At 45.2% G+C, this 25,626-nt stretch overlaps 1 protein-coding gene and 1 long non-coding RNA gene across 4 annotated transcripts in view; both read left to right on the top strand.

Annotated features, from left to right (window-relative positions):
- Positions 1–25,626, top strand: part of ETV6 (ETS variant transcription factor 6) — a 222,635-nt gene that overhangs the window by 103,556 nt on the left and 93,453 nt on the right. The window lies entirely within an intron of this gene.
- On the top strand, positions 4,750–13,309 carry LOC116661328. Its single transcript, XR_004317205.1, has 2 exons — positions 4,750–4,760; positions 12,575–13,309. It is a non-coding gene; the product is annotated as an uncharacterized LOC116661328 (long non-coding RNA).

The following is a 25,626-nucleotide window of genomic DNA, read 5'->3' as shown; positions in this document are numbered from 1 at the left end:
CCCTCCTGCAAGGAAGTAGGGAAATTCTACACCTTGACTCTGTTGGATGCTTCCTATTCCCCACGATGGAGATGGGTCATGTGTTTGTGGGCTGGGAACCGGAGCCAACTCCTTGGCCCTGCATGTCTTCTGAAGGCCCCCTCAGCCATCCTCCTCTTCCCCTGCTTCCCAGGACCTCACAGCAGAACCTGAGGCCCGCTCCCTGGTTCTTGAAGCCCCGCTTCTAGCCTGAGAGTCGCCTGTGCGTTTGGCCCTTTGCCCAGTGCATGACACAGTTACACAGGTGTAACTTCTGGTAATTGCCTCCTTGACCCCAACGGCACGGTTTGTGGGAACCCCCTCTGCAACGTGGGACGTGTTTGCGTTTCCTGGAACCTGTAAACACGACGCTCTGCATTTTTGCTCCCTGTCTAGATGGCGTCCACTGGGTTTCAGGCTTTACAGAGCCAGCAGATCTGTGGATAAGCCACGCCCTCCTCCTCCTGCCTGCCCCCAGCGCATGCACAATTAATACCACATTAATTAATTAGGGGGGGGGCCACTTGGCAAGGCAATGAAGGCTTTCAGCTTCTAAAGTGAAAGCTTTGATGCTGAGCTTTAAAGCACATTTCCACCCGCCCCAGCCAGCAGACAGAATCTGTGACACGTATATCATCCCCTGGGCACGAAAGCTCACGCCCAAGAAACTGTTTCTAAATAGAGGCCCTGAGCTAGTTACCCGAATCATCGGCTCGTTGCCCCAGGCTGTGAAAAGGGAGTGGAGGATTCTGGAGAAAAGAATTGCCCAGAGCAGCCGTGAGGCGTGAACAAAGCTGACGAGGGGTTTTATTTTGCCTCCTGAAGTAGCTCATGGGTCACCAGCACCAGGAGCTCTTTGTGAAGAAACAAATATGGGCAAATGACTGGGTGCCAGCCGTCTTGAGGAAATAGAATTCCTCTCTCTCCTCCGGAGCCTGACTCCAGGAAGTGGCTCCGAGGGCAGGGCAGGCTCACAGACCTGTTATTCGGAGAGGTTGGCAGGTGACTCTATCTTGGGCATATTTTCCTATGAGCTGTCAACAAAGTGGGAGAGAACACTCCTTCCTTCCCTTTTCATTCTGATTTCGTTCCACACTGTTGTTCTCACAGCACTGAACTCCCACACTTATCTTTTCACTTCTCTTGCGATGTGGTGGCGAGGCCACCTCCCAAAATCCCCACCCTGGACAGACAGTTCCTGTTCCCTTGTTTCCAGTCCATCCAGTGTTTGGTGTGGGGCTCTCGCGGATCTTACAGTCGGGCCACAGTTCAACTGTCCACCCAAATGTTTGGGGTTTTATTTAAAGGTCTTTCAGGAACACAAAACTAGAAACTCCCTGAGAGAGATTGTCCCCACTCGAAAGTCATGGGTTATAAATGTCCTTTTAACCTCTCCCTTAGTTTTCTGATTGTGCTGAGAGGAACTTCAGAGACCCACAGGAATCTAAACGGATGTGAAATGTTGTTTGGACCTTATAAAAGAAACCTTTTTTTCTTTTGATTCCTAGGCAAAGAAAAATGTGACTTGAGATAAATGCGAGTGAGTGCATATGTGTGTCTGTGTGTGTGGCGGGTGCGGGGAGCTGGGCTCCGGCTGTCTCATAGCTAGTACCCCAGGTATCTGCTTCGTGGAGCTTCGGTGATGACTCCGAGCACCCGAAGTGACGCCGGGAACGAAGCTGAAGAAGTACAACTGGGTATTGTAGCATCGGCACTGCCCAGCCAGCTGTGTGGCAGTCTCTCATCTGGTGCATCTTTGTTTGCTGAAGGGGTATTGAGATTCAGAAAGTGGCTGGCTTCTAGGCTTGTATTTAGTCCAGGCAGCACTACTCTGGACACAGGACAGAGAGGCTGTAGTCTGTGAACAGAGCCCATGTTCTGCTTCAGCAGGGCATGTGGTCACCCAGCTGCAGTGATAGAAGAGCACCGTGAACTTGAAAATCTCCCACAATGAACTACCACGGTGCCTGAAAGTCTTCTAAGATACATACCTTTTGGGTCAGGCGTTTCCACCTAGCTCCATTTTTTAAAGTAAATGGTTATAATTGCAGATGATACCTTGGAAAGAGATCGTGAATACCTTAAGTCCCTGTATCTTAATGAAAATTAGTTTATCAGAATATTCCTGATGAATCTCTTGAAATGGCAGAATTGTGGTCAGCCTGGAAGTTCAAGAGAAGGGGCTGAGTTGGAAATAAACTCCCTGATTTTGCTTGGGGCTGGCCTTCTCCATGGAGGAGACAGACACAAGATTAGATGGAAAATCCAGACCCCTAGTTTTAGACAAAACATTGCGGACCTGGACCCGGGAGACCAAGATGAGTAATCCGATGCTTACCGTGCCTGGCGGTTGGTCTCCAGACTTTGCCAGGATCAGAATTGGCCGAACCAAGTTGGACCTCTCCAGCACACTGTCAGCTTGAGAATGTGTAAGTCATCTGTGTTTTCTTGAGAGCAGGAGTGAATTGGGGGCCGTAAATCTGAATCCTTCAGTCTTCCGACCATTCTTACCAAAATGTCTCTACCTCGGGGATGACTAAGTGTTTGATTGTACGTGGAGAAGGCACCTGTTCATCCAAGTCTCAGGTTGAAGTGGTCAGGAATATCTTGGCTTGTGTGGAAGCAGAAGGAGCTGGCCGGGGTGGGTGGCTTCTGGGAGGAGTGGGCGTGTGGATTTGGGAGAAAACGTCTTCTGAGCTCTCCATACAGAGCAAGAACTTGCATTTATTGAGCGCTCGAGTGCTCCTGGTAGGCACTTTTCACATATATTACATCATTTAACCCTCAAAACAGACCAGTGGACTGAGTTTTATTATCCTCACTTTACCGATGAAAGGTCAGGTTTAAAGAGGTTAAGGAACTTGGCCAGAGTCACAGAGCTGGCCGGTGGCCGAGAGACCCATCAGGCTCTTCATTTCTCCATCCCTCCTCCCAGTCTGAGCCAAAGACCCATTCCCTAGACCATTTTCTTCAAGAACGTGAAAAATGGTATTGGATCCCCCTCTGAGATCCAACTGCGGTTAAAACCTCATAAATTTTTAGAAAAACAGAATAACTCACTAAAATAAAATCGTAAATCCACTCCACAGAAAACATTCACCGCAGCCCCGAACCTCGGGGTGGACAGGTTCGGATTTCAGGGGGCCATAGGGTTCTTGTTAGTCCCTTAAATATCCCTGCGTTTCCTGGTAAATAATATCCCTTACCGAGTCCTGGCACATGAGCCGTGTAATAAGATCGGAGCCTCTGGGTGCAGTTTAAGTGCAGGGTGAAAATCCAGGCTGCCTTCATTCCTCATCTGTCTGTCTCTCTTTGTCCCACTGCGTGCCATACACTTTGAGGTTCAGGACCGGTCCCTCTTTCTGTACCTTATGTCTCTCCGTGTCGTTTCACCAACCTTTTTTTTTTTTAAATAAAGTGATTTGAAATGGAAAATTAAAAACTTAACTGTGAGCCTGGCAGTTTTCTGCTAATGCCTCTGTCCCAAGAAGCTTCATAAAGTATATATATTATTATTCCCTTCAGCACAGCTGCTCGGGGCTCTCACCTGCTTAGTCATTCACAGTCTGTCTGAGAGATGAATTTTCGTAAGGCTGTGGTTTGGGATATCGCCCCCCACCTCCATGTTTTACTTAAAATCCTCACTGGGAAAGTTTGGGGGAAAAATCCACCACCCTTGCAAAAAGGGAATTTGGTAATCTGCGTGCTTTCGGGACCATAATGGGTAGTTTTATTTTGGTGCACCCTGTTCGTTTGAAATACTACAGTGTTTCGGCCAGAAGTCAAGTGTGTTGGAGACCAAAGTGGACAAGAATGGGGGCTTTGTGTTGACGGGTCGGTGTGTGATGTAGGTTAAGTCTTGGGAAATGCCTATTTCTTGATGAAATTGCAGGTCTGAGTCCCTCTTGGAGAGTTAAAGCTCTTGGTGTTACACAGGATGGGGGGGAGGGGCGGGGGGCGGGGCACAAGGGCTCAGGAGAGGGAGGAAGAGGGGGCCAGGGTCCGATCCAGTGGGGCCCCCCACCGGCAGGGAGGGGGCTGCGCTGTGGAGCCCAGCACCCCGGCAGCAGCACCAGCAAGCCAGCCAGGGGTGTTCTCAGGCCTCAGCTGCCAAAGTTTCTTGAAACAGCTCTGCTCAAAGGCATATGCTGGGCTCACTTCTGAGGGAAATTTCCTTTTTGGGGAAGTTGCAGCAAAGGAATTTCCTGTGTGGGCAGACAGAGCTTCCTGACTTGAAGGCTTCTTGGAAGGGAAACAGTTTCATAATGAAATGACAAATTAAAGACATACCAGCCGGGTTCACTTCAAAACAGCTATTGAGAGTGCAGGCAAAGCCCTATTATACTCCCTCACAGAGCAAAAATAAATCCCATCCTGACAGGTTTCTGTATGCTGGATTATATCCGTCCCCACCCCGCACCTTCCTCCCAGCCGGCTCCTCTCCCTCCCTCCCTCCCCCGCCATTAGCTGCCACCCTCTCCAGCTCTTGGAGCAGCCAGCGAGGAGGCTGGGAGCATCTTTTCTCTTCCGTGGCTTCGCCCAGCCCTGAGCCACACGGAGGCCTCGTAGGCTCTGTGAGAGCGCCATGCCACCAAGACTCCCAGACGTGACCCCTTTCCTTCCCCCTTTGACGCAAAGCAATGATTGAAGATGTCTTCAACCATGGGGTTAAAAAAAAATGCAGCAATTTCCTCAGGCTGGCCTTTAAAATCTTGTAGGCAGTAAATATAAGTGCTCTTCTGGTCTTGGGAGCTAGGTCTGAAGTCTGATTTGTTGGAGAAAATAAAGGTGTGTGTTGGCCACAGTGTTCTTACACCTGAACATACTTTAAGCAGTTCATTCAGCCTGCATTTTTTTTGGTACCATTTTTTTTTAATTGAAGTATAGTTGATTTACAATGTTGTATTAGTTTCAGATGTATAGCAAAATGATTCAGTTTTTTTAATATATATTCCTTTTCATATTGTTTTTCATGGTAGGTTATGACAACCAACTGAATATAGTTCCCTGTGCTACACAGTAGGACCTTGTTTATCTATTTTATATACAGTAGTTTGTATCTGCTAATCCCAAACTCCTAATTTATCCCTCCCACCCTTCTCCCTTTGGTAACCATAAGTTTGTTTTCTATGTCTGTGAGTCTGTTTCTGTTTTGTAAAAAAGTTCATTTGTGTCCATTTTTTTGGATTCCACATGTAAGTGATATCATATGATATTTGTCTTTGTCTGATTTCATTTAGCATGGCATTCTTCAGGTCCATCCATGTTAATGCGAATGACATTATTTCATTCTTTTTGTGGCTGCGTAGTATTCCACTGTGTGTGTGTGTGTGTGTGTGTGTGTGTGTGTGTGTATTTTAATTGGCATTTTTAAAAACTAACATGAAGATGCCTTGTGAATTAGATTTCTTTTTTTGTGGCGCAGACCCAGAGAAGGATTGATGGCAGTATCATTAGGGATCAGTACTAAGTAGGCTTAAGCTAACACAGTAGAAAAGGCACAGGTTTGGGACTCACATGTTCAAATGCCAGTTCTAACAATATACAACTTGTAGTATTACCATTGATGAGTCACTTCTCAGCCTCAGTTTCCTTATCTCTCAAATGGGTACAGCAGTGCCTTCCTAACATTATTGTAAGGAAATTAGATTATGATTTCTAAAACACTTTGGACACGCCTCTGAAGCCCAGGCCAAAGAGCACTTGTTATTTCATCACTGTTGGGATCCTTGGGGGCTGAAATACAGCATTAGGTTGAAATGGCAGAGTTGTGGATCAGTCTGGCAGATGTTTATTGCAGGTTTTCTATGTGCGCAGCATGCTTGAGCTCTGTGGGGGAAAATAAACACAGTGTGAAGTTTAGAGAGGCCACATGGTGTAGCAGAAGGAATCTTGGACTTGGGGTTGGGAGGCCAGGGTTCAATCCTGGCTGTCACTCAGTAGCTCTGTGGCTTGGGGCGAGCTGTTTAACCTTTATGAGCCTCAGTTGCTCATCTGTAAAATTGGAGGAAGTCAAACTCTATGACTTTAATAAGTTCTGTTCAACTCTGACATTGTATAATCAATTTTAAGAGGATCCCTGCCTTTTGCGGTTGCTTGCAGGATTTATTCTGGAGAGTTAGGAATATTCACCGTAAAACAGCCTATCTGATGAAGAAACTTGCACCAAAAAGCTAGGTATTTTTAACTCATACATTCGATGTAACAACAGGAAAAAATTGGTGCTTGCCAGATATGTCAGCAATAGCAATTTGTTTTGGGGTCTTTCTGAGTGGATGCTGACTTGAAAGTAACTAGGGTCATGGGTTGAACCTGGCAGTTTCCTCAAGAAAACTTGTCTTGGGATTTTGGTTTACCTTCTCCCAGCTGCTTTGCAAACGGTTGTGTATTTAAGCCATTCCCACTGTGGATATCCTCGTCCAAATAGACTTCCAGGATCGAGGCCATGATGTTGACCAGTCCTGCCAGTAAGGTTTTATTACGTGCCGGTGGGTAATTTTAGGACTGCCACATTACTCTTCCTCTGATCTTCCGTTTGTATGAGTGAAGGACTGTTACCGATTTTGCCTCAAAACAGTCTTCTCAGCGCCCATTTTTGATTTGACAAAACCAAAGCGCTAGAAAAATTGGATACCACGTGTAAGATCACAACTGCAAAATGGTGACGACAGCTGACGTTTCTCGGGTGTGTATGTGCTGTGGGATACCAGTGCCTTAATGGACTGGCTCATTCATATTCTCCCAACAAGTCTGAGAGGTAGGTGATACTATCTTCGCTTTACAGACACAAACTAGGGCTTTGAAACGTTAAGTAATTAGTTCCAGGCCACAGAACTGGTGGGTGGTAGAGTCAGAATTTGAACCCAGGTCTGTGTTCTTTAGTGCATCTGTGTTGTCCATGGTTATGAAGTCAACCTCAGTGCCTGGGAGTGAAGTCAAACCTATACCGGGTCCCCGAAAAGAAACAAAAGTAACTTCATAGGCAACATACTCTTGTCATGGCCGAAAAGCCTGCAGCGTTCCCTTGTGGAAAATAACATACCGGGACATAAACTGAGCAAATGCAGCCCCGCCTCTTGCTTCTGGAAGAGGGCCTTTTCGGGTTCATCCTGAGGCCAAGTTGGCCTAGAACCTCACTGGCCGGCTCTGGTGACACCTTGCAAAATAGGGCAGAAACCCGCTGGCCGCGTTTCAGATGGGTAAGCAAGGTGTCCGGGGCCAGACTGCGTCCTTTTCCTTGTGAAATTCCTTGGAGATGTTGTTTGTGGCTGTCTGGGCTTGCTCAGAAGAAAATTCAAATCTTCTTCAAATCAGTAAGCATTGATCTGAAGAGCCACTGTGCTCAGTGCTAGGAGTCCAGAGATGAGTAAAGTAGGAACTCGGTCTAAGAAAGCAAAAACCTTAATCCTTCAACAAAACCAGTCATTACTGAGCCCCTACCATGCCAGTAAATGGTAATTACAAGAGGTGAATAAATAAGCAAAAAAATTCCTTCCAAAGATATGTTTTAAATCTTACAGAAACTACTTTTTTCCCCTTGGTTCTGTTTGATTTTTATTAGCTTTACTCTGTACAAATAAGCTTTTAGTGTGTGTCGTATTGTTTAAGCCCAAAGGTTTTGTTTGTTTTTTGGGTTTTTTTTTTGGTTTTTGGTTTTTGACTATAGTGAAAATAGCTCTGGAATTTTTCCTCCTCATTCTCATTGTTAATCTCATTTTTCTTCCCCAAAGAATATAGACTTTCAAAATTATTTTTCAATAAAAGCCAAAATAGTTTTAAAATTCACTTATATTTAAAACACAGATAACATCCTGGAGAAAATGTGAGAAAAACGCGCAACTCTGATGGTCCGTGGTTATAAAAGGCTCCCAGCACTAAGCTGTTCTTTGGCAAATGTAGCAAGACATTATGTAGGTGTCATTTTGAGTTCATAGTAAGGGGGGAAATGGTGTCATTTCTCCTGGAGAGAAATGCAGTCTCTCATTTAAATCTTTCATTGGCCTCTAGCTGCCAGTAGGGTCTTTAAAAAAAAAAAAATTCCTTTTCTTCATTACTCTAAATTCCCCACTTGGGCTTAAAGTGGAAAAAAAAGAAACTCCCATTGAAATACTGTGACCAAATCTACATTTTAATATGCTCCTTTGCTCCTCTGGGGAGGAAGTGGGGAGGATGTGGAGGAGATTGACTGATGGATGATTTATTTGGACGTGAGAAGAAGGGAGGCGGGCAGGGTTTAGAATAAGAGCTGGTGTGCATGGTCCTGCCTCCCAATCCTGTGATTCCTGGGGTGTTTCTCTCACCTGGCAGCGTGACAAGGGGAGAATGTGTTAAGGGGAAGATCCTATTAATGGAGGAGTTGTGGGAACTGAAGAGGTGCCCCCGGGAGCGAGATGACTGACAGGTGGATGAAATGCAATCTCCTTTCCATTCAGATTTTTTTAAAAGGGAGTTGCTAATTAGTAAGTTTGAGTTCTGTCTTCTGTTTGATATTCCCTGCTCTTCAGATCAGCCGAATGGGGAGAAACAGCAGATTCTGCTGGGCCTTGGCACCCTCAGCGGACCAGGCCTTGGATATTGGAAGTGGACAGTGTCTCCCCACGTGCTTAACAGTTTCACTGACCATCAAGACCCCAAGTGGCCCTGGTTCAACCCTGGGCGGGCGGAACAAGGAAGCTCCGCCTCCTTTGTTCACCTCACACTTGTTGGGAGCTGGAGTTGCCTCTGAGCCATTTTAAAGGAAACCGGAGGACTCTATGTCTCTATGTGGTCCAGGCCTAGCTTGGAGCCTGAGCTTCTGAACAGAGACATGGCAGTTCCAGCCTCCCTTCTGTGACCCCTGGCAGTTCCTAATGGGAGGGTCCTATCTAACCACTGTCAGCCTGATAGACCACAGCCTCTCCTCCCCCTGCCTGCCTGCTAAGAACCTTAAGATTTAGGGGAAATTCAAATAGACCTTCTTTTTGAAAGGTATGAAGGTCTCAGGCATAAATGTAGCTTTTCTTGACCCTAGAGAAAGAAAGTCTTTTTGACTTCTGTGAATAAAGAATCAGGAATGACTCTGTTACACCCTCCTGGATGGTCCGGTGCACTCGCGTGAGACCCAGAGTGATTGTGACATGCTTTACCTGATGACCAGCATCAAGTCTATTTGTCTTTACATTAGAGACTGATTGTGACAGAGTTGCCATCGACCTGCCACATATAGGAAGGAATGAAGGAACTCCAGTTTCTGAAAACGTAGTGAAACTTTGCAGGGATTAACTCCCAGTAATGCTTAAACATTTCACAGCTCACAGGAATGAGCTAAATACTGCATAAACAGTGCATTGCCAGTGATCAGTAAGTGTTAGGCAGTAATTCCAATCGTGTCCCCCCTCCACATTTCACTTTTGGTTCTTTGTCAAGTGATATAATAACTGAGTCCATAAGTCCAACTTTGGGAGCAATTGCTCTTTGTTGAACTTCGTTGTGTTAAAAAAAATCTTGAGATACCCTTTCCTTACCTCGCCTCTTGTCTCCAAGTGTTTATATTTTTAATGACATTTAAAAGTCAGTCTCCAAACACTTTAGAGCTAAATCCTACCAAAGACGAACTTTAAACTGGTGGGAGTAGGGAGTAGAGTAATCCTTCTGGGAGTCAGAATGAGACGCTTGTGTGTCTGGACTGGTGGCAGGTTTGTATGTTACCAGAGTGATCTCCATGGTAACAGATCAACATGGCGCCAGTGACAGCTCTACACTCAGAGCTTAGGGTTCCCATGAGAAAGTGGATCCACACAGCAAATAAAGGGGGAGAAATCAAGAAATGTGGACTCACACTCCCCTTCCTTGCAGAGTTCTGATCATGAAGTTTCAGTTCGTATAATCAGTGACATGTCTCACTTAAATACTTGGGTTCCTCTAAGTAAAGCATGACTCTTCAGAGAACTCATGGTGTCCTCTTGAATTTCAGCTGAACTCACTGAAGGTTTAAACAGGCTTTTACAGCGAAGAACCATGTTGCAGTGGAACAAGAATATAACGTGGAGTCAGGAAGCCTGGCCTCCAGACCCACCTTTGACTCTACCTGCAGGCCCTTACTTTCCAGACTCTCAAATTCCCACCGGTTCTAATACTCAATCATCCAACAACACTGGAAGGCCCTAGTATGATACATTGGCGGTCAAAAAAAGATAGCCGATTGAATATGATACAGTGTGCCGTCCCTACCACCGTCAAAACTGTAACAATGTTGGGATCCTGTGTGGAAACTTCTAGCACCTGAAAAGTACAAGGCGGAGTTCATCTCTATTAAAGATTCATCTCTGAAATCTGGAGGCTGGGCGGCCACAAGAAGAGTTTATTTTTCCAGAGCCTTGGTTACAAAAGGCTATTAGTTTGAAGAAAAAATCAGCACTCATTTATCTTAACCACAAGGCACCCCTTGTGAATTTGGAAGAACAGTTATGTAATTTGTTAATTTCACGAGCCTCTTCCCTGGGGAATCTTATGACTCAGTGATCAGAGGTGTCAGAGTAATGAAGGTTGTCTTCCGTGGTCAGGGCTGCGCCTGTGAGTAGGCTCAGGTACACTCCGAAGTGAAATTCTTTGCGGCCAAGACCACAGTGGTTGGGTGAAGGGTGACATGGGGACTGGTTTCTGCTGTATACATTTAAAGGGAACCAATTTCCCCCCCAAAGGGAAATTTCTAAGGAATGTATTCCTCGGGCTGTGGGGGGAATTCAACCCACTGTGAGTCAAGGAGGGAACTACATATTTCCTCCATAAGGCAGCGAATGAGCTTGATGTGGACTGAAGCCAACCGCTAGCTCCCTCTTCCACCACGTCAGAATATTTCTTGACCGTACTTTGCAAGGTTGAAAAGTACAACTAATAATGATAGTGCTCAGTTTAAACTTGTCTTGTGAGTCTCTCTGGTCTATCTTTAACCAACAGAAGTCTAAAATGTTTATTTTAGAGTCATAATGTTGGAAGATCTCTAGATTGCCCACATTGTAATGCTGCTTCCAAGACTGATTTTAGGAAAGTCCATGGTCAGGATTTAAGTAGGAAAAGTCTTGATCTTATCTTATTTCCCTTGTTACTTCTTTGTCTGAGGTTTACTTTGTTCACCTAAAAAGAATTATTGTGTAGTTCAGCAAGGGCTTAGAGAGCCATGCATATCTGTGTGTGTGTGCATGCATGAATATATATGTGTGTATGTATGTATATTAGTAAAGATCTTTTTGCCTGAGAATCAGCTGTGCTGAGTCTGATCTGCTGAAGATAGAAAAACTCCTGACGTGGTACCAGAATGATCAAGTTGGAGAACTCGAATTTTAGAGCATGGTTTCCTTCTTGTATGGTTCCTGTTCCAGAACATTAGCTGTCCATCTTCAAATGTGAATATACATTATTGTATTGATACCTGCTAGTTCAGATTTTTTTATTCTGCTTGTGACAAAGAGAGAACTGACAGTCGTGATCCCTTGTGAAGGAGACTTTCTGCATGAGTCAGTCCAGCTAAGCTGATATTGGGAGCACTTTGCATACACTCTGGCTACCAGGGCTTTCAGAAAAAGAAAGTTCTAATAGGAAAAGGAGGGCAGTTGAGGAGAACAGAGCCTGTGTTTATAAGGAGAGCATTCTTCGTTCCCTCAAAGCACAACACATAAATAAATAAATAAACAAACAAACCCTAGACTCTAAATTCCGGGTATGGGAAGGAAATCCCAACAGGTAAGGCTTCTCTGGGGCAGCCTCCCCCATGCTAACGTTGCAAACATCACTGTTTCTGGGGGTGCAACAGGTGTATTTGACCTGAAAGTCGGGAGAGGGGGTATGGCCTGCTGCTGTGTCCATGTGTGTCCTTGTCCATCTACTAGAGCTGCCACCAAGGAAGAATGCGAAGAAAGAGGGAGGGACTGGCCACTGTCCCAGGAATGAAGGCTAGCCTGGAGCCCCTCGGTGGAGGGGAAGGATGGGTGGGAGCAGGACCTCACCACAAGGCCGGTGGGAGCAGGAATGGGCAGATCTCAGAGGGGAGGAGGAGGAGAGGTGTTTGGCTAGGTGGTTTTGGTTTTGCTTTTAACGAAAAAGGGAGGGTTAGATGAACCAGAGCTGGGAAGTTCTGGGCCGTCTCATGTCCAGGGTTGAGAGGTGTTCTTCTTAGTCAGCCAACTGCCTAGACTTCATTCTGGCCGGAGGTACAGCCCACCGCCTGGGGAGGCGCGTGGAGATCTTGCATTGTAACCACTCAAGAGAGTTGACAATCATAGCACCGGGGCTCGTGCAGACAGAACTCAGAAAGTCAAGGGCTGGATTTGGACAAAGAGACTGTGGATTGTCTATCTTTATCTCATCAAAGTGACCTGCACACCTGCTTGTTTCAGTCCCCGCGTGGATATAAGATCACAGGGTTGATCTGCATCTTAGAATGTGTGTTCTAGAACTTTGTCAGTACCTCCCCACCCCCACGATAAATCCGTAAGTGTAAATAGATAAATGGCGTTCAGATGTCCATTTAGCTCACAAAAGCCCGTACGACTCTAATCTATCTGAAATATAACACTAGTAGACCTGTTTTAACTAACCACCATTTCTAGCATAATTTTTTTGGCAAAACACATGCCCAGATTCCAACCATCATACGCCGAGGACCACATCATAACCACTGCTCTGCCTCTCGAAGGAACTTGAGGGGAAGTGAACAATTAGTAACTTGTTAACTAGCCTCTGAATGACCGAGAGTGCTGCTTCAGACAGCCCCCCCTCCCCAGGAACTGGAGATGGTGCAGGAGAGGGCAGCCGCCCCATGGGACAGGCTAGGGAATTAGACCCCCTCTTCCCACATGTGGGTCTCTACTGTGTGTCTGTGTGTCTCTGATCAGTGACTCAGCTTGTAAGACCACGACCTCTGCAGATGTGGGCACGGAAAGGTGCCTCCACTGTATGCAGAACCTCATTCTCTACCTGTGTGTAGTCATGTCGCCTTGCTCCTGAGGGTAATTTGTTTTCGCTGGTCCAAACTGTGGTTTGAAAGCTTGACTATACTGATTGAGAGTAGAAGAACCTGTTGATCTGGAAGGATAGGGCCGATGTTCCCAGGGCTGTGAACGGTCCCAGTGGACGGAGGCAGCAGAAGTGATAGCAGAATCAGGGAGGCTGATAGTGTGGAACAGTCTCCATCCTACGGGTTCTAATCCCCGAAACGTGATTGTAGAAGAAAGCTTAGCTGTTCATCGCACACATTTACCAGACTTCTTTTGTGGCAGGTCCTGTGATGAGGGCTGGGGTTATCCTATGAATAAAACACAGACACTCCTCTCTTTATTACTTTTTAAAATGTCCTTCCGAAAGTTTGCGTTCACAGATGTTAACTGAGCACCTTGTTCGTGTGCAGGCAGATGCGAGGCACTGCGGAAACCATGGTGAACGAGACCAGGCATTTGTCCCTGTTAATTCGTGGAATTTACAACCCAGAGAGGAGACGCTCACCCCACAGGATCTGTACAGAAGACCCTGTCACTGCCCTGATTATGAGTCCTTGACTGGTCACTCCCGGGTTTGAGTCATTCTCCGTTTATAAACATTCCTGTTGTGGGAGCTACTGAAGGGCCAGAGAAACCTGATGAACTATCACACAAGCGTCACATCCAAGAAGTGGTCTGTGAGCTGTTAGTGGGGCGGCGGGAGTTCCCTGCACCCAGCTTTCTTAGCACATCCATGTGCGTGTGTTACCGATGTGGTGGTGATGATCTGTTTCTGTTTCTTGTAGTTCATCAGGTCTGTCCAAGCTAGTGTGATCTGTTTTTGACAGACATTTCTAGAGTTTGGGGAACGGTTTAATTCACTTTCTGCCACATCTGCCGCAGCACTAGGCACCAAGCCCGCTAACCATGCTTGGTGGTGGTGCTGAAGGGGGTGATTGTTATCAGCACTGGGTTTACAAAACGAGTTCACCAGTGATGGAGTTGTCAGGGCTCAGCGTGGGAGCTCGTAGTCGTGCAGAAGAGGGAGCTCAGGACCACACCCAGGAAGTTATGGGGTGATGGAAATTGATTTCTTATATGAAAGTGGATCTCCACTGAGGTGGAGACGGGCATGGCCGAGCTAAGCCATTGCGTCGTAGCAGCATTAAAGTCCCAGTGTGGGGACCCGTCTTGTACCTTAGATTGAGCAAAAAAAATGCTTAAGCCCATTTATTTATTTTTATTGAGGTATAGTTAATGTACAATATTATATAAGTTTCAGGTGTACAGGCATAGTGATTCACAACTTTTAAGGGTTATAATCCATTTATAGTTATAAAATATTGGCTATGTTCCCAGTGCTGTACAATATGCCCTTGTGGCTTATTTATTTTATACATAGTGGTTTGTACCTCTTAATTCCCCACCCCTATCTTGCCTCTTCCTTCAACCCACTGGTAACCACTAGTTCTCAGTATCTTTGAGTCTGTTTCTTTTTTGTTATAGTCACTAACTTGTTTTATTTTTTAGATTCCACATATAAGTGATATACAGTATTTGTCTTTCTCTGACTTATTTCACTTAGCACAGTACTCTTCAGGTCCATCCATGTCATTGCAAATGGCAAATTTTCATTCTTTTTTATGGGTGAGTAGTATTCCATTGTGTATATGTGTGTGTATACACACAACACATCTTCTTTATCCCTTCATCTGTTGCTGGACACTTAGGTTTCTTCCATTTCCTGGCAATTGTAAATAATGCTGCTATGAACATTGGTTTGTATGTATCTTTTTGAATTAATGTTTTCATTTTTTAGGGGTATATACCCAGGAGTGGAATTGCTGTGTCATATGGTAGTTCTGTTTTTAGTTTTTTAAGAAACCCCCGTACTGTTTTCCACAGCAGCTACACCAATTTACATTTCCACCTACCGTGTACAAGGGTTCCCTTTTCTCCACATCCTCGCCAACGTGTTATTTTTGTTCTTTTTGATGATGGCCATTCTGACAGCTGCGAGGAGATATCTCATTGAGGGTTTAATTTGCATTTCTCTGATGATTACTGATGATGAGCATCTTTTCATGCAATTGAGCACTAAGATTAAATAACTCACCAAAAATAAACACCAATACGTATACTAGATATAATGAAGTACCAATTTATGAATTTCTTTAAGCTGGCAGGGGTTTTTTTTTAATATGTTAATTCTCAATTAAAATGGAGTTGTCGGGGGAGGAGACATTTATGTGTACCTGACACAGCTGCTTCCGCCAGACTTTCAGCAGCTGAAATGAAGAAACAGCAGCAGTGACATGAGGACCACAATATAATTCAGTGAGCGTAACCTTTGACCATATGAATAAAGAGCCTTTAAACAGTTTTACCCATTGCCTCAGTAATTCTCTAAAAATCCGTAGGTAGGAAACAATCTCAGATGCTGACAAAGGTTCTTACACTTGGATGAGCAGAGCAGCAAGTGCCAACAGCAAGGAACCGCTCCAGTAAATCAGGGCCAGTCATCGAGCTGGAATATTATACAGCAATTAAAAATCATGTTTTTGAAATGCTCATCTAATGTATTTGAAAAGGCAGGATACAGATCTTTCTCCTGAAAAGAATAGCCACCCCCTTTTTTTAATCTGTAAAGATAGACCAGAGGGAAATGCAGGGACATAATTACTGTGGTTTTCTCTAGATGAAAGGATTGTGGGAAGAATTTTTCTCTCCTTTACTGTGGATTTTTTTTTTTTCTAGCATTGTCTAGGATTCTTGTCCATGGGAGCCTATGAAATAAGGGTCACTTCTGTCCCCAGCTGGCCACTTTGCACCTAGGTTGATTGTGTTCAGATGCAACTCTGGGCTTGTTTTCTTCCCAGTCCTGCCCCCTCTCACCCTAAAGGCCCTCAGGGTCTTCCCACTGCACAGAGGATGAACGCAGCAGCCCGAAAGGCCCTGCAGGCTCTGGGCTCCCACTCGCCCGAGCAGCTTTCTTTTGGACCCTCACCCCTAGGGCTTTCTCCCCAGCCTGCCCCCGCCTTTGTCAGTTTCCTGTACAGATCACGTTGGCGCTCATCTTCTTCCTGGTCGCTGCCCTCTTCTCTGCGCTGAGCCCTTCCCCGCTCCCCCCTACCCCTCCCTTATCAAGATAAATTCAGGATCATTCCAACTAGTCCTTTAGGCCTTAGCTTCCGTCACTCACTCACACCGTGCTTCCCTGGGGACTCGCCGGCACCCCCACGGTGCTTGCAGCACGCCCTCCCCTGCCCTTCTTAGAACACAGGTGCGAGTCTGTCCTCTCCCCTGAGCTGCAGGGTCTGTAAGGGCTGGCGCTGGGCCGCCTGGATCCGCATGCCCTCCCCAGAACTCGGCAAGGGTTCAGCTCCCCGCAGGCACCCCCAGAGTGCTGGTAACTGGCTGAATCTCCCGGCTGGACTGGGACTTGCGTTCTCAGGGCGAGCCACGTGCAGTAGGGAAACGGGCACAGGGCTTTGGAGCCCTGCGGCCCAGAGTGTCTCGGAGCCTCGTCGTCCTCCCCCCTGAAAGGAGGGTCACGATGCCTGTCATACGCAGGTGTTGAGTTGAGTCACTGCCCGGCGTGGGGCAGGCATTCAGGAAGTGATGCGGTCGTCCTGGGCGGCAGGCCTGGCGCACACCTGGTTTTGATATGACTTGTCTACTGTAAGTCGCTTGAGAGGTTTCCCCAGAAGTCTGGTCTGTGCTCACCCTGAACCTTAAGGCAGTGTTAGGTTTCGGGGTGCAGCGCAGTGCCTGACACACGACATGTGTGTGTGCTGAGCTGACAACCCAGCTGAGGCACCGAGTGACACCTGTGTGTCCATCCGCTGTCTTGGCCTCGTGGATGCAAATCTCTCTGAGCTCAGCCTGAAACTGCCTGACGCCTGCTTGGAGAAAAGAAAGATGGCTCCCCTCGTGGGCCAAAGGGCACTTGTTTTTCGCCTCTAAAAATCACTGTTCTTTCATCAGACACCTTTGAACCAGCCCCGTTGTGTACTCTGGGCTTGAATTGCATGGTCTGAAAGCTGAGTTCTCCCTCTGAGGTTGGAGCCCTAGGCGTGGGTGATTTCAGGTAAAAGGTCTTAGAGGCTCAGACACTTCCCTCTTTCATAAAACTGATTGTTCCAGAGACACAACCCTACGGCCGCCCCTCATTGGAGCTTCTTGAACAGTTGTCAAACTGTCAGGCATGGGCTGATTTTATCTCCCAGACAATCAAAACCAGATTTATGTCGGGCGTAGATATTAGTGTGGTTTCTGTCCTTCCTGTGTCAGGGCCCCAAATAGCTCAGAACTGGATCCGGTACTTTGCTCTGTATTTTCACAGATTTAGGCTTCAGACATGGAAATGGGCCTGTCGACTTCCCTTTGTGTCTATGCACACACGCATCTCCGTGTGTATGCGCGTGCTTTCCCGAGTAAGCTCTCCTGCAAAACTCAACCTTTTATCACTTGAAAAATGACTTGCTCTTTTCCAGCTTGTCCTTTTCCTGGTTTTTTGGAGGATCACTGAAGCAGAAAGTTAGCCCACAAGCCCTTCCCCAGAACTCGGGACCAAATTTGCTGAGTTCCCATCTTAAAACCTTAAAATTCCTGTGATTTTTTTTTTCCCCATGATGTGCTCATTTCTGATCTAAAACTGTAGTGGAAAGCTCATCTTGGTAATCATTCACATCAAGAAAAGGACGGGTTTCTCAAAAAAGAAATTAGGTGCTAAAAATAGCTTCCACACGTAGGCCCCCTTTCTCTTCCACCTTGGGAATCGAGACAGAAATGTTTCCAGGGTGGAGATGGCGCAGTTCAAGGGATGGCACCATTTGGCCGCCTGCTGTTTTTCTCTTTTCTGACAGAAGGAAAATATATAATGTTAAAGAATGTCCCCAGAGTTGTTTTAAACAATCACTGAAATAACCTTTGGTGCTTACTAGTATGATACCCTGAAAACTTGGATCTTTAGAATGGGTCGTGTCCAGAATTTTCCAGATAGCCAGGTTTTTACTCAAAAACCAGTTGCATTGCATTTCCCACTGTTGCAGTTCAGTACGCTTAGGGGAATCCTTCCTGGAGGTAAAATGTGGAAAGAGAATTGCAGAGAGTGACCAGTTACCCTCTTCTGGGTTGGCCCAGTGTGCTGGATATTAAATGAGTGGATAAAAGTCTGCACAAGATTAAGTTTTCCACAGTACTAGACAAATGGCATGACTTTTTAAAAGGTTTTGCCCATAGTATTTTTTTTTCCCTGTGTCTTTAACGTTACAAATATTCTACCTTTAGCCTTCTCTGCTTTAGCTTACATAGATGCCAAAACCCTTTTGGGTTCATTAGGAAACGCTCCTTTCCTTCCTGGTGCAGAGAAGGCTTTCAATAACCATGTGCTGAATGAATGAGCCAGAGAGTGAGTCATAATTTATTGCACAGTTGATTAATGGAAGTGTAATTGTTATCTCCTAGAGCTTAATAGATAGAGCTGATTTTTTTTTTCTAAGTTGGGATTTTTCTCTGTCACCTGGATGCCAGCTTTTTAGAAGAAGGAACATCTTGGTTTGTGTTAGAGGTAGGTTTTAGCTTGAGTAGCCTATATATATATATATATATATATTATATTATTTATTTTTTTTTTTTACTACACTGGGACAAGCACACATAATTAGCCAGACTTATTCTGGAATAGAATACTGTTAGACATGTACCAGTTCTTACCAGCAAAAAACAACAACAAAAATGTTATCACTAAGAAAAATAATTATTGGGAAGATATGAAGTAAGTCATTGGCTCTACTGGGGGGGCGCAAAAAAAAAAAAAGGTGGCAGAAACCAAGGCAGGCTGAGCTCCTGGGAGCTCAGTCAAGATCATGCCCCAGGGACCGTTCTGTTCGAATGCTACCACGGCATGGCTGCCAGAGGACGCGTGAGTTTAGGAGGCTGACAGCGCTGCCTTGAATACTCCGTCACCATTGCAGGGAAACTGGTCACTCCTTTCAGATTCAAAAACTGGGGCAGGTGCCTCTGATGGGCCCAGGTTGTGTTGCAGGGGACAAGTAAGAAAGCCCTGCCAGTCGTGGGAGTCCCCACAGCAGAAAGGGTATGTGGATACACCGAGCAGACAGAAGGACAGAAGTCGAGCAGCAGAATGTTGATTACTGCACAGCAATGGGTTTCGTCTTGAAGCCCTATTTCAAGAAAAAGATGGGCCTGGTTTTTAAAGACAGGCAACTCCGTGGAAGTGTTTATTTACTTTTTTAAAAAATTGCACTTAATAGTTTCTGACCCATACCAATGAGTCTAAGAGCCATAAAGGATCTCAGAGGTGACTTTTTCCAACTTGTCGCCAAGTCACAAACGTCTCCACGGCGTCCCAGATGGAGCAGGGACGTCCACCTCCCATGGGGGAACGTTCAGCGAGGCTTGTGCCTCTGCCCATCTTCCATCCTGTTCTCGGATGTCTCCAGATAAGAGTATAAGGCTTTGCAGAAATTCTGCTCACTGTCCCTTTGCCCTTTGGTGCTAGTTTCATCATGTGGGACCAAATGGGACATGTTCCCTCTACATTAATTCTAGAAGCAGATAAAACTTTAGAATACAATATCCCACCTTTGCCTTTGGGGGCATTTCAGGCAGGTTATATAACCTTTTTAAAATGCTGTTTCCTTGTTGGTAAAATGAGAAAAGTAATACCGATTTTGGAGGGATTAAAATATAATAGAGTACCTTGTGCCTGGCCCTTCGCCAATCCTTAATAAATGCCAACCATCCTCCTTTATTATTGGTCATACATTTGAAGATGTTTCTCTTGTCCCTTCAGGCTTCTGTTTTCTGTGTTCAGCCTCTTCTCACTGGAGATGAACCCTCCTGAATAATCTACCATCTCATCTTCCTCCTGAGCTCCTTTCTGTCCCTGTTCTTCTAAATTTATTAACGTTCATGATGACAGTGTGGTCTGCACACTGACTGGGCTAAGGGGCATGGGACTGTGACTTCATCTCTCGGTGTTTTTCTCCCAGTAGGTGCAAACTCATTGTTGAATGAGTAAATAGGCAGTTACTTTATCAGTGTGACGTAAGGTTATGTTAGCACTTTAAGTATCTGTGTTATACTCATGTTGATCATTTTTACCTGGACTGTGGCTGAAGTCAGAGTTCTCCTCCCTTAGGCTTTTGTGGGTCTTCTTTTTTTAAGTTACATGTGTGTCTTTACATTTAGTCCTGTTAAATTTCATTTAAATTGGCTGAGGTAGTTTTGATTTTGTCTTCATTCCTCTCTAGAGTTGCTTCTTTTCTACTCTATGTCCTCCAGTTCAGATGAGTGTTCCCTCCAGGTCTTTATGCTAATTATTTGGAAGAAGAAAAGATTGAATGGGACTGGATCAGTGAAAGAACCCTGTGGCATTCCGCTAGAGGCTGCCTTCCAGGCAGACACTGATGATCTTTATGACTGGCAAGTGTGTTGTGGTTACATATGGCATGTACCATATATGTCATAAAGGACACGCCATCATTTTTGCAAATATGTACGATGGTACTGCATTCCAATTTAACCCGTGAGAATATCAAGACAGACCATCAGATGATTTGCTGAAAACAAGGTGTACTCCTTGGCTCTCCTGAAAAATCTTCCCCAAGTACCTTATTTCACTTTTCTAATCTACTCATGGTAAACCTGACACTTTATAGTTAGGCTTCAGGAATGGAATGAAAGAGATCTTCTTGGGTCAGTGGTAGTAAACAGACGGTTAATCAATTTATATATTCTCAGTGCTTTCAAGAGAGAAAAAGAAGACTGGTCATTTTGCTGTGAGAGGAGTTTTTAAACTGGCAAAACAGCTAAAACATATCTGAAATCTTACTGAGTGAGAAAAAGTGTCTTTTATTCTTTAACTCATGACCATGTGTATATGTGTCTATTTGCCTTTTCTCCCATTGAACACTTATGATAATGGGGTTTTATATTTTATTCCTCATTTTTAAGTTGACTCTGTGGAGTGTTCACTAACGTAATGCGAAGACGGGGATTTGAGGATCACCAGGAAAGGCTTGGAATCAGTCCATTACGTAGATGTTTATGGTAACAAGTTCAGAAGGAGACAGCTTTTCCTCTTATGTGCTGGCTTTAAATATCTTTTCAGAAAATTCTCCAAACATTAACTTAGAACTGTAATCTCGAAAGGCTATGCCACCTTGGTTTGTTTGTGTGTAAGATTATGTATGATACCCTCAGGTGTGTTGATGCACAGAATGTAGTTAAATTATTTCCGCGTGTAAGAAAAACAGGAGGTGTACATGTATGTAAAACAAGAGCTACAAGTCTGTTGGCTGGCTGGAAAAGGAGATAGGAGCTAGTGTTTGAGGGGCTAAGGATATGCCATGCTGAGGAGTTTAGATTTTACCCTGAAAGTCGTAGGGTGTCTACCATTCAGAGAATCAAAACAAGAGAGAGGAATGATCAGATTTGTGTTTAAAAGCTTTCATAGGCAGTAACACGGAGGATGGGATGAGGTACAAAGCTGTTGCAGGGGCCCAGGTGAGAAAAAAAAAATGCAAGTGCAAACTAAGACAACGTGGTGGGGATGGCACGCACAGGAACTGTTCAAACGATCGTAAGTAGATTCAGTGAGTCAGGGTGAGACAGGGAGGATGAGGAAGGCGAGGGAAAGAAGGAGAGAATGTGACTCTCTGTGGAGCCCACTATCTAGGGTGGAAGATGAGAAGGGAGCCCTGTCAAAAGGAGCGCCCCGAAAGGCAGAGGGAAATCACGGAGAGACCAGAGAGAGTTTCAGGAAGGGATGACCCCACGTGACCACATGCTGCAGAGAAGTCAGGTAAAATGAGGACTGAGGGCATCCTGAGCTTTCACAAACAGAGAAGTCACCAGTGACGCAGGCAGAACAGTGTTTGAGGTGGGGAGAGGCGGGCAGAAGCCCCATGGCTGCGGGTGGAGATATGGAAGAAAGTGATTGTAGGTGTCTCTTTGGTTGACTGTGGATCGGAATAGATGAGAGAGGAGCCAGGGGACAACCGTGGGTAACGGGAGTGTTTCATTTGATGATTTGTTTAGTGGAAGGTAATTCGGCCATGAAGAATTGTTGGTGAGAGCTGAGAGGTGAAAATATAGGCGAAATGATGAGTGATTTATGGAACTGGGTCTTGCTGAAGTAGGAAGAAAAAACAAGATACAAGATAAAAACGGCGGGAGGTATTCTTGAGCGTTCAATAGGCGGATGGGTATTCATTCCGCTGAAACGGGAAGCAAAGCGTGTATAAATATAGGATAATTGTATGAGGGCAGGCTTAGTAATTGTGGGAATTCCCCACAAAAATTCCTTTTTTTTTTTTTCCTGAGAGGACATGGATGAAGGGGGTGTTGGTGAAGGAAATGGGAGAGTGGAGGATTGAGCCAGAGAAAGATGCTGGGTAGACTGGGGTCCTGGCTTTGCCTCCCAGCGGGAGACCGTGGTCTGCGCTGGTACCAGTCTGTCTCTCTGTGTGGTGGTCCCCTGTGCTGGTCAGCACCGTGGTGTCGGAAGGGAGGCAGGAGATGGTGAGACTCATTCTCTCAGTAAATATTTAAGCACCTGAGACAGGAGAGGCAACAGGTAACAAAATAGAGAAGTGAGGGCAAGCCATGTGGCCTTCTGGGTTAAATGTGTTCCAATCAGACAGCAGTAAAGGCCTTGAGAAGGGAAGATGTCTGGAGTATTAAAAGGAACTGTGAGGAGGCCACATATCTGAAGTGGTGTGTGGCGTATGAGGGTTGGGAAGGAGGGGTGGAAGCAGGAAGGTTTGGGAGGACCCTGTAGGCCATTTTAAAGGGTTTGGATTTTAATTTGCCAGTGAGACTTTTAAGCAAAAGACTGACATAGTCTGGCTTTGATTTTTAAAGGATCATTCTAGCTGCTCTAGAGATAGGAGGGAAAGTAAAAGGAGGGAGAGGTGTGAAAGCAGAGAGGCCTGTTAGGAGCTGGTTAACAGTAAGTCTGGCAAGACATGATGGAAAGTTGGATGAAGCATGTTCCTACCTCAGGGCCTTTGCACCTTCTGTCCTCTGTGTCTGGGCTTCTCTTCTCCCATATTTCCGTGGTCCATACCCTCCCCTCCTTCAGATACCTGCTTAAATGTGAGGCCTTCATATCAGTTCTCAGCCCCTCTCCCGCATACCCTGTCCAACACATTTTTTTTTTTTTTTGCTCTTCATAACACTTCCCACCATTGGGCACAGTGTGCCTTTTCTTGCTTTTTGTTGTTGTTGTTCTGTTTTTCCTGACTAGAATATATGCTCCTTAGGAACAGGGATTAATCTCTGTTTTGTTCACTGCAGTATACCTGCTACCCAGAGCAAAGCTTGTGTGAGGAGAGGTGTTCAATAAATACATCAGTAAACAAACAAACAAATAGATATTTGTTGCATCAGTCGGGGAACAAAGTTCTATGTCCATTATAACGAATTCCCCCTGCACTGTTACAATGAGGAAGGATAATGGCATCACTGATGTTACTTTTTCCTTCCTGCATCTCCGTTTTTGGAACGACGTGATGCATCAAGCTTCACGTATCTTCGTTGCAGAGTAGAAGAATGCCACGGAGCCATGGGCTGGTTTCTTGGCTCCTGGTGTCGCAAACAGCCTTGCATTCGGTTGGTGCCAGTCTTGACATCTTTTTTTAGTCCCGTCGCTCACACTCTTTAGAATCCTCCAGCTGAAACTCTTGAGTAGCTCTGGACATTGGAGTTAGCTGGGAACTTGAGAACCAGATGAAGGATGCTGCCAATAGCATGCCTTATGTGCTTGGCATCTAATTTTGGCACTTGCTTTAGCAGGTTCGATTGCATAATTCAGCCATTGGCTTCAGAAAGTGACCACACATCCAGGGTGGGGGAAGGAGGATTTGGAAGCTCAAGATGGAAGCTGTCCTAGGGATTCAGAGCACGGGCTTGGGTCCTTATTTTTGAAAAGGTACCTGCATTTCCATTAGTCTTGGGATTATTCCAGATTTTATGCATCCACCATCACTGCCATCGGGGAATATGGTGTGGTTCTATTGTTCGTGGTCCTTGCGTACCAAGTCTCCATTTTTATTATATTTTTTTTCTGTGCTGGAATCCCATGTTTTGCAATATTTTCTCTCCTGCAAAATCTGTATCAATTAAGTACAACTTAATTTGTTTTCCCACTTTTTCCTAACTAGAGACAGGCCACATAGACTGCTGTTTCAAACATCTGAGAAGTATGAAATAACTGGAAATAGCACGTGTCATTGAGATCATTCCAAAATAAAGCAAAGAATGTGTAGACTTGGTCCTTAACCCTCATTGTGGGTCAGTAATAGGATTTCTGATATATTTTTTGTGGAAAGGGAATACTATTTTCATGATTTATTTTACTTCCATTTAAATTTCACCATACTGAGCATGAGTATATGCTGGTCCTGTGTTCAGATTTGTGAAATAAAGATAAACGGACAGCTGTAAGGGCTCACTGTGTTAAGCACTGTACAATATGCTAAGTGATTAGACAGTCTAGGGGCTGGTGTTACTCTATATTCCCTTACACATTTGGTGGCGCAAGGAAACTGTAGGGACACGACAGACAATTGGAGGAAAAACCCCTTTCAGGACTGAGCTGAGAGTCTTTGGTGGCTGAGAGAATTCCCCCTTGACTTCAGACTTGAGACAAACCAAGGGGTCTGTCGGTGTGCAGAAACCCCTGAGTCCCCTGTTTGTTGGAACTAGCAGCATCAGGATCAATGTCAGGAAATGGCTCATGCAAGTTAGGGTTGGGGGGGGCAGTTGGAAGCGAGTAGGGCTGTCAGGAGGCTGGAAATCTAGCTGGACGTTGCCGCTCAACTCAGACTAGGGACAGAGGGGTCAGTGCATTCTTCTAAAACCCCATTTTCCAAACGAGTTCCTAGGATGCTTTCCTCAAATGGGCATCTCTGATGTTTTTGAATGCACAAATATGATGGTATCTTAAGAATCCTCAATTCATTTCCAACGGAGAGATTTTTATGATTGTTTTGTTTTTAATGCGTGAAATTTAAGTTGTTAAGTGAAAAGAGCATTTTATCGAGTTGGGACAGTCGTTCTGGCCCTAACCAAATACGTGATCTCGGGCAGGTCACTTGGAGGAGAGAGATGCACAGAGTACTGAACTATGTGATTTCTGAAGACTTCCACTGTGAAAGCATATGGATTCTATGCAATCAACATGCATGCCTCTTGTGTCATTTTGCAGCATCAGAGGTTAAGGATAGCTGTCAAGAGTGCTGTGAGCTTGGAGGGGACGGGCTCTATCATGAGATCAGTTGCCTGACCCCTCCCATACTCCCCCTAGGCAGGTGACCCACTCCCTATTTAAAACCCTGAATATTTACATCACTGATAAGCGCCTGCAAATTTAATACTGTTGCCAGTGATCAAATGCTGACATTAACAACTGGTAGAGCTGGAGGAGACCCTAAGGTGCTATCTAGTCTACTTATGGCCCCCAGACTCTTAAGGGTCTGAAGAGAGTAATGAGGGTGGGTCCATGAGCCAATCTGAATATTCCAAATGCCCCATGGTAAGTCTATATTTTGAGGACAATATGGTTAAGTTAATCAAGCTAGGGAAGCATGAGATTGCTTCTGCTTTTGACTGGAGCTATAAATGT

This window comes from Camelus ferus, chromosome 34, assembly GCF_009834535.1.
Source record: "Camelus ferus isolate YT-003-E chromosome 34, BCGSAC_Cfer_1.0, whole genome shotgun sequence".
Lineage (NCBI taxonomy): Eukaryota > Metazoa > Chordata > Mammalia > Artiodactyla > Camelidae > Camelus > Camelus ferus.
The sequence above is the reverse complement of the archived record's forward strand: the minus strand, read 5'-3'. Positions and strand labels throughout refer to the sequence as shown.